This window comes from Octopus bimaculoides, chromosome 5, assembly GCF_046866305.1.
Source record: "Octopus bimaculoides isolate indiv1 chromosome 5, ASM4686630v1, whole genome shotgun sequence".
Classification (NCBI taxonomy): domain Eukaryota; kingdom Metazoa; phylum Mollusca; class Cephalopoda; order Octopoda; family Octopodidae; genus Octopus; species Octopus bimaculoides.
Window position 1 is genome coordinate 84,946,106 of NC_142932.1, and position 10,909 is coordinate 84,957,014.

Consider the following 10,909-nt stretch of genomic DNA (forward strand, 5'->3'; position numbering starts at 1 on the left):
CGTATTAATTTCTGGTGAATCTCTTCGGCTAACTCATCTGTTTGACAAAATTTTATCAAGATAAGCCGCCCTTATATTCCATCTTGTTGGAAATAAAACTTCACATCTTCAAAGTCCTCTTGAATGCTTAACATGACAGGCAGATACAGAAAGGTCAAGTAAATGGAACCTGTCACAGTTCGTCGAAAAACGAATCGTCTAATCAATCCTGTTGATGACTGCACCAAACATGACGTTCTTGAACCTACCAAGAACTTGTAGGTGCAACCGTGGCGGTTAATTGAGCAATTTAATTTAAATGCAACCTCATCTCTTCAAACAATCTTTGTCTGAAAGTGTGTATCTTCTACACATTTTGCCAAATACCATTCGCAAAACTGCACTCACCGGTGCAGATCATCTTCTCTGTGAGTATAAACTATTCTTGGAATGTAATTTCTCGAATGTCAGCGCTTCAAAATGCGATGTTAGCTTGATTTTGAAATTCTTATTTCCTATTTCACAACTCGCTTGCTGCACAGAATTTCTTGAACGCTGGTCATGCGTTTCTAGTATCCTTTCTTACTTTTGAGGGACATCGATATAAGCGTTTTTCACGACAACTCATGCCTACAACAGTGACATGTACCAATACAAACACAGCCATACAATATAAATTGAGATATATACAAATGCCTCGCAACTCATGCCGTCAATGGTAGCCTGTACCAACACAGCAATACACCAACATGTCATTTGAGACAATTACATATAAATGCCCCTCAGCACATATCTTCGATAGTAACATTTATCCAAACGACCATACACTAACATGTGAACTGATACAGTATGCACCATCACGATCGTTCACAAACGCATCCGCACACACTCACACACTCACCGATACGCATAAAGATGTGAAGCCACCAAGAAGATTATAGTCGTATTAAATTATAGGATATAGTTGCATAAACATACACACGTACAATCGTTGCAATAGACCTCCTGAAATGTAATAGCACTCACACACACACACACACACACACACACACACACACACACAGAGTCATATCGATGAAGTCCCTCAGGCATGCATGTATACACGTAGACATGTAGAATGGGCATTATTTACATTATTTACATTTGACGGATATTTGCTTTCATCTTGTTTGTTGTTAACACAATGTTTCGGTTGATATGCCCTCCAGCCTTCATCAGGTGTCTCGGGGAAATTTCGAACCTGGTTTCTCATTCCTAAGGTATTTTCGATGTTGTTGTTATCATTATTATTATTATTAGTAGTAGTAGTAGTAGTAGTAGTAGTAGTAGTAGTAGTAGTAGTAGTAGTAGTAGTAGTAGTAATTGGAGTAGTAGTAGTAGTAGTAGTAGTAGTAGTAGTATCATTATTATTATTATTCAGTAGTCTTATTTTTTTCACGTGCTTCCACTGCACTATCGAGCGTAGCTCTGTGTGCGTTGGGTATGTGCAGTAGTTTGTTGTGGTGCTCTTATTTTCACTGTATTGAAAGTGTTTTTCATAGGATGGTCTCCATTTTTCCACACATGATCAGCTATACCCGATTTATCAATATCTCCTCGTATCACAGCTTTGCGATGTTCCTCTACCCTTATTTTGAGGGGACATGTTTCGCCTTTGTATAACCTACCACAGCAGCATGGGATGGAGTACACGCAATTTTTGGTCATATTCTCTTCTATTAGTGGTTTTATCCGAAGGAGATATTTGCGAAGTGTTGTATTATTCTTGAATACTGTCCTGATATCATATGAATCTTTTCGGAGAGGCCTTTCACATAGGGCAGACAGATTGTAGACAATTTATTGGTTTCATCTTCTCTTTTCTTCATAATTGGAGTATGGAAAAATGGAGACCATCTCTCCCTGTGAGATGAAGTTAAAATAATAGACAGAGAACATCACTGGAAAATACGAAAACTAAAAGAAGCAGCACATTTGCTAGGACACAACAACCTCCTAAGCAGACCGAGTGCAGATATGAATAACATATGGGAACCAGTATTAAGGAAGGATAGGAAAATATTAGATTTATAAGCCCCAAAATTCACTCCATAATTGCCCACGGGCATATGGCGAAGTGGTTAAGAGGGCTACTAACCCCAAGATTCCGAGTTCGATTCCAGTCAGTGATAATAATAATAATAATAATAATAATAATAATGCTTTCTAATTGATGTATCAATACCAGCAGATGACAACGTCTCTCTAAAAGAAATGGAAAAACTTTCAAAATACAAAGACCTGGAAATAGAGGTAACTCGAATGTGGAATCTAAAAACAGAAACAATTCCTATTATAGTAGGTGCCTTAGGTATAATAAAAAAATATTCAGACAAATACATAACAAAAACACCAGGACTTACAAATATATATAACATACAGAAAATTGCACTACTGGGTACTGCACACATCCTACGCAAAACACTTTCAATACAGTAACCATAAGAGCACCACAGCAAACCACAGCACATACCCAAGGCGCACAGAGCTGCGCTCGGTAGTGAAGTGAAAGCACATTATAAAAATAAAACTACTGAATAATAATAATAATAACATCGAAAAGTATCCAGGTTCGAAATTTAACAACAAATATCCGTCAAATGTAAATTCCTCATCTCTTAAATATAGAACTACATAGAATGGGTTCTGACACAGACGCAACTCACATGCATACACCCACACATTCACATACTTATAACACTATATATATCAATATATTCATAGAAATGCATCAGCGCGCACACACACACACTCATACACTCACATGCGCGCGCATGCACTCATATGCGCGCCACATATGTATACATACACACCACATATATATATATACATACACGAACACCACATATATATATACATACACACATATATATACATACAAATTCACTAGCATCCATACACATACAGCCACATATGAAATGAACACCAGCATATATAGACACATCAATATATACTCACAAATGAACCGGTATACACACACACACACACACACACACATATGCACGCAAAACACATTATAAAACGAACTCTAGCACAAATACACGCACAAATACATATATACGAATGGACCAGTATACACACATACACGCAATCGTAACAATGATTTTACTCACACGCATGCTTTGACACTCTAAAGCATCCACATGCACATACACGCTCGCAGGCGCGTACACACTCACTTGCATACAGCAATAAAAAATCATAGGCATGACTGTGTGGTAAGAAACTTGCTTGCCAACCACATGGTTCCGAGTTCAGTTTCACTGCCTGGCACTGTGGGCAAATGTCTTCTACTATAGCCCTGGGTTGATCAAAGCCTTGTAAGTGGATCCGGGAGACGGAAACTGAAAGAAGTCTGTCAAATATATATATATATATATATATATATATATATATATATATTACAATTAAATTTATTAATAACTTAATAATTAATAATTTTTATCAAGCCCTTCGGTATGTAAGCACCATGATCGGTGTGGAGCTTATTTAAAAGTTCTTATACATTTATAAACAAAATTAAGGGTTCAGCAACAAGTTGCTTCACCGCATACCGAAGTTCAGAAATAGCAGCTAAAAATGCTGAAACTCCAACAGATAGCAGTTACCCGCAACTCACATAGGCAAAACAAGAAGAAAAATAACGAACTAAACTAGCCATAGTTAATCATAGACATGTTTCTGGTTTAGAAGAATAATAAACACTCTTTATTACCTCATCGGTATGATATTCCTGTTGTAAATTCGACGATACTGTCAAATGTGCGTGCATGATCTAGCGCCATCATTACAGTCGACACATCTTGAAAGTATCTCCAAATTTACATAGGCGAGCCAGCCCATCATCTTCCCTCACGGATTACCATGTGCGTCGCAGGCGGTACCGCAGAAAATCTGTGGTTTACTATCCGGGAGTGAATAATTAAGAGGAGGAGAGAGAAAGAGACTGGTGTTTATTGCATTGGGGGCGCGTTGTATTCATGAAAATTTTTTCGTACCGTGAAATTTCGCAGCATGAAAACTATTTTGTTATCCATACATGTGTGTGTGTGTGTGTGTGTGTGTGTGTGTGTGTGTGTGTGTGTGTGTGTGTGTGTGTGTGTGTGTGTGTGTGTGTGTGTGTGTGTGTGTGTGTGCGCGTGTGTGCGCGTGTGTGTGTGTGTGTGTGTGTGTGTGTGTGTGTGTGTGTGTGTGTGCGTGTGTGTGTATACGTACATATATATATGCATGTATGTGCATACTTATATATGTATGTAAGTATGTATGTATATTCGAGCGCGTGCCGCGCACACACACAAAACAAGTAGAGCATCTTCAAAATTAATTATTTCTCCTCGCAAAAAATGTGAAGCATTTCAATGGAAATTAAGGAATGTTTGTCATAATTTAATAATTATAGCTTTATAATTATTGTTATGATTTGGTGCTTTAATTTAATAACAATGGTCACGTGATTTAACTTTGGAATTCCATAAACTATTTAACTAATTATAATTACTCTTTTCATTTCTTTTATTTACCGTTTTTGTTTCTTTCAAGCGATTTGTCCTTTATCTTGTATTTGTTCCAGCCATTTGACTGCGGCCATGCTGGGGCACCACCTCAAAGGACTTTTGTTGCACAAATCGACCTCACTGGTTATGTTACTTTTTAACAAAGTCTGGTACTTATTTTATTGGGATCTTTTGTCCAACCGCTAAGTTACGAAGACTAAACATACCAACACCGGTTGCCAAACGGTGGTGGGGGACAAACACACACACAAAACACACACACACACGAACGCGCGCACACACATACACACACACACGAACGCGCGCACACACACACACACACGCACACATACAGGCTTCCACACAGTCTCTGTCTCCCAAATGCATGCACAAAGCATTAGTCGACCCAGGTCTATAGTAGAAGACAACTGCCACAGGTGCCGCATTGTGAGACTGAACCTGAAACCACGTAGATGTAAAGCGAGCTTCTTAATCACATAGTTTTGCCTTTATTTATTTCGATGTATTTTTACATATTCCTGTGAATATGAATTTTCTGATTAATGATTGTTTTCCATGTCTTAAGATTGTTACATATAACTATCACATTCTACAGAATGTCTAGTCATCATGACTAAGTTCGAATTTGTAGCCGATTTAAATAGCTACTGCTACAGGTTCTCTTCGCATAATACATGTCCTTTGTTCAGTAACCAACAAATTTTGAAACACAGCAGAACAATTTTCTATATTTTTCTGTTCGAAGGAAAAAGGATGTATTTACATCTGTTTAAATTTATACAGTGGCGGCTTTAAAAAAAACTGTAGATTAACTTATTTTTGGCTTTTCAGTAATGCTACTTTGAGTCATCGCGCCTTTAATATTAATATATTAAGAATTAAAGGATTGATCTTTTTTGGTGGGTCAAGAGATTAGTGGATCTTGAAGCATATGACTAGACGATAAAATTATAAATAATAGTGTGTAAATATTGGTTTTAAAATCACTTTGAGTAGAAAAAGACGGTCTTTTAACTGCCCAAAGGGGAAAATGGGTTTCCCAAAAGGAATTTTCCCTTTTCCAAAGGGGATTTCCCGGAATTACCCCTTTCCCCGGAACTTCCCCTTTTTCTTGGAATTTCCCCCTTTCCGCGAACTTTGCCCCCTTTTCGGAACTTACCCTTTTCCCGGGATTGGAGCAACGTTAAATGAAGCGTTTTGTTCAAGAACTCAACGCGTCGCCCGATCCAGGAATCGAGACCACAATCTTACAATCATGAGTCCTTACCCTTACCAATAAGCCACGCTCCTCCACACCCAGAAAGCATTTATAAGCATAGTAAACTATATAAGTTTCTACGGTATATCATATTGTGGATTATGCTGTGGTAAGATATGGCGCAAGGCATAAGTAATACGGTTTAGGGACCGAGAAATATCATTGTTGTTATCATCACAAACATCAGCATTATTTGCGTATCAACTATATTACTGTCATCATCGCCAGCGTTATCATCATCGTCGTCCTCGTTTTCATCATTGCTGTCGATATCATCTTCATCTTCAACATCATCATTATCATTAGCTTACATCTGCAAACCCTCTCCTATTGATTATTAGGTCAAGGAATGTACTTTCTTCTAATGGTAACTGACACCAGAAATCTAATGTGAAGTAGTGAGATCGATGTAGGTAGAGGACAGGATTCGAGGGAAAGGAGACGTAGCAAAAGTAGCAGCAACAACAACAGCAGCAACAACAACAACAACAATATGAACAAATAAGTGCAGGCGTAGGTGTGTGGTAAGAAGCTTGCTTCCATACCACATGGTCCCAGGTTCAGTCCCACAGCGTGGCACCCTGTGAGTGGATTTGGTAGACGGAAGCTGAAAGAAGCCCGTCATATATATATATATATATATATATATATATATATATATATATATATATATATATAGAGAGAGAGAGAGAGAGAGAGAGAGAGAGAGAGAGAGACACGAAAGCGTCGATTTGTGAGTTCGATTCAGCCTGAGGTTAGCTCATCACTTTTCGGTTATTTGTTTATATTTAACAATTGTCGCTTCAAATCGGAGAATAAATATCATTATGGTATATATTATGTATGTATGTATGTATGTATGTATGTATGTATATGTATATATATATATATATATATATATATATATATATATATATATATATATATATATATATATATGTATATATGTATGTATATATATATATATATATATATATATATATATATATATATATATATATATGTGTGTGTGGGGGGGGGGTGTATATAGAGATAGATAGATAGATAGATAGATAGATAGATAGATAGATAGATAGATAGATAGATAGATAGATAGATATAACAGCCAAATCTCTCGCAAATCACACCTTATCAACAACCTGCATGTGTTCTTAGAAAAAGAAGTGTTAGATAATTTAGTCTTGACTTGTTTGTATATAACGAAAAAAGAGGGGATGGTCACGGCTGGATCAGCATTAATCATGGGTTTGATCAATCTAGCTTGCCTAAGACTACACAAAACGACGAGGGAGTCTCCAAGTGTCCAGTTGGTCTGCTAGATATATCAACTAAATCCCCTTCAAATCGCAATTTGCTGTCTGAAAAAAAGGACGTGTTGAAATTCCTCGTATATAGGGATAATGAAAGACAAGGTAGTCACGCGTGGAGTGACTTTAATCATAGGCTGACCAAGTTAATTGAAGGTTGCTCAATCAAGACTAACCAGGGGTTAAGCAAAAACAACAACAACAACAACAGCAGCAGCAGCAGCAGTAACAACTACGTTTAGACGGTTTTGTTCCCATTCGAACACATCTTTCTCCCAGTTTGGCTTTTCTTCATGGCTGAAAAGATGATAAAGATTCATTCTAGTTATATGGCACTCCGTCGCTTACGACGTCGAGGGTTCCAGTTGATCCGATCAACGGAACAGCCTGCTCGTGAAATTAACGTGCAAGTGGCTGAGCACTCCACAGACACGTGTACCCTTAACGTAGTTCTCGGGGATATTCAGTGTGACACAGTGTAACAAGGCTGACCCTTTGAATTACAGGCACAACAGAAACAGGAAGTAAGAATGAGAGAAAGTTGTGGTGTAAGAGTACAGCAGGGTTCGCCACCATCCCCTGCCGGAGCCTCGTGGGGCTTTTAGGTGTTTTCGCTCAATAAACACTCACAACGCCCGGTCTGGGAATCGAAACCGCGATCCTATGACCGCTCGTCTGCTTGCCCTAATCACTGGGCCATTGCGCCTCCACTTTAGTTATATAAAATGGCGTTAAAAATAGTTTTGCGTTTATATTTTTACATAGTTTTTTTTTTCTTTTCTGTTATTTTATTCTTTATTAATGGGGAAAATTTTTGATGAATTTTTGTGTTTGATTTTATTGTTACTGTATATTGTTGCAGTTGATATTTTATATATAATTTATATAACTCAGGATCTTTAGGAATTACATATTTTTTAATACCATTTTATAGGTTTCTTTCTTTTCGTTTTTGTTGCTTTTCGTTGTCAGTTTTGTTCCTGTTGTTGTTGTTGTTTTATTGTTGATGCTGTTGTTGTTGTGTCGTCTGTAACAAAATGTCACAAACCAATCTACTGAAAACAGACTGTTCTTCAGTTATGCCAAAAGCAAAAGAGAATTTAATCATATTAAATACTGAGAAAGAAATCTATTTAAAATGTATTTTTAATCACCCTTCCTCCACCCCCATTCAATATCCCCCCCCCCCCCAACACACAAAAGAAACAAACACAGACACAAAAATAAATAAATAAAACTTTTTTAGAAAAAAAAAGCAAAAATAGATAATAAAAGCTAGAAAGATTAGATGACTTGGAGGCAAAAAAAAAAGCATTTGGTCCACTTCTTTGAATATTTGTGGGATAATAATGACAATAATAATAATAATAATAATAATAATAATAATAATAATAATAATAATAATAATAATAATAATAATAATAATGAAAATAATGAATTCCAATTCACATTTCATGCTTTTTCCTAACTGAATATTGTGGTGTTTTATTTTAAATCTTTCCTGCCATCAATTATTTTCGAAATGCACATTTCCTTCAAGTGCCACAAGTACCTTGAAGCCATTGTCTGCCAGTTCTGGTAGCAGGGACTTCATGGGTTTCTTTTTTGCGGGGTGTTTTGGGAGTTTTGGTGCAAGAATACACGCGCGTGCTCACACACACACACATACACACACACACATACATATATATACATATACACACACACACACACACATATATATATATATATATATATATATATATATATATATATATACATATATACACACACACACACAAATATATATATATATATATATATATATATATATATATATATATATATATATACATACATATATATATATATATATATACATACATATATAGATATAGATATATATATATATATATATATATATATATATATATATATATATATATATATATATATATATATATAGAGAGAGAGAGAGAGAGAGAGAGAGAGAGAGAGAGAGAGAGAGAGATACGCACACGCACACACCACATAGCCTCTGTTTGATTAATCACACAAAAATCTCTTGGAAAACCGACCAAAGCACTTAAAATTCACTGTGGGGTTCACGGCTTTCTTGCGCTGTCGTTGGTGGAAGTAAAAACTAAGATATATTCATTTAAACTTTTCAGATGTTTCTAAGTTTATATTTATTCATTAATTTCGCCAATTATTGCTCAGCTACTGGCGATGTTAAAAAACATTGAAATCTAATAATGAATTTTATGCAAATCGGATTTATTGTAAAGTGTGATAAAGTGCCCGTAACCAAACTTCGGCGATATTTGTCGTCGCATAATCGTGTAACATACATCTGTGTCGTACTTAGCATACAGGACAGAGTATAAAGCTTAGAATCGTGTGTGTGTGTGTGTGTGTGTGTGTGTGTGTGTTTGTGTGTTAGCCTGCTGGTCAAAGTATTTAGCGGCATTTCGTCCGTCTTTACGTTCTGAGTTCAAATTCCGCCCATTTTGACTTTACCTTTCATCCTTTCTAAGTGACAGTTAAGCATTGAGGTCGATGAAATCGCGTAGCCTCATCCCCAAAATTTTAGGTTTTGTACCTATAGAACATGGGTTCTCAACCATTTATTTATGAACCTCTTTAATTACTATTTTATTCCGTTGGCCCCCTATAGCCAGTCAATGTTTAAAAACTAGTTTTATAGAAATCTCTTTCAAAATTCCTATTTTGTTTTTCGCACATTAGCTTCTGCAGGTCGAGCTATGTAAAATTCTTTAAAAAGAAACCTAGCTGTTCCTTGCACTACATACCAATACATACATTTACTGAAAACCTTTTTTTGAGGGCCTTTAAAATACTGTTGTAGATCCCCAATTTATTATTTTGTTACGTGGACTCCAAAAAATCTTATATGGACCCCGGTTGAGAACCTCTGTTATAGAAGAAAGATTTACTATTATCAAGGTGATCAGCTGGCAGAATGGGTAGCACGTCGGACAAAATGCTAAACGGCATTTTCTTCTAGCTATTTACGCACTAAGTTCAAATTCCGCCGAGGTCGACTTTACGTCTGGCACTATGTCTAAATTGGCACCAGACGACAGTAGAATCAATCCTGTGAAAGCAGCAGCTGACTGATAAGGGGTTGTCTTGTAATGCTGAATTCATTTCTTCCAGCAATGCAATGTTTGCTGCGATGGTAGGAGAGTAACTAGACACACGAAGCGTGTGGCCTGCGAAGGCACCATATCACAGAAAAAATACAGCCGATACAATGCAATAATTTTTATTTTGTTAATCAGAAGAGAAAAAAATTATAAGTGCCCGTTTCCTTATGTCACTGAATTGCTTTTTCTCATGCTTCGTAGTTAAACTTGCTCATGAACAGTTAAGTGTCTCCTTCATAGTCAATGGATATACATATATATGTGTCTAGGGCGTGTTATACGCACAGTAGTAGCTGTGTACTTGCCAACCATGCGGTCGAGTATGAGTGTATGTGCGTGGTAGGTAGGGTTCATGTGCGTATGTGCATGTATCTGCTGTAGACAAATAGGTGTAAACACATCAAGTTAGCTCCAAGTGCCTCACTCATATTGGAGGACGCATGCATTTCGGAGTAGGTATCTCCTCTTCAGGATGAATGGAAAGGGAGGTGCTACAAAATGCCAACGAAAGATGAGGTCTCTCTTATCCTATTCCAGTGAAAGTTCTGTCACAGGTTGCGCTAATCAGTGGCCCGGCAATAATAAAATACAGATTAGAAAGCGCTAAGCAATGATACGTTCAAATGCAATACATATATTGTACATATACATACATACATACAT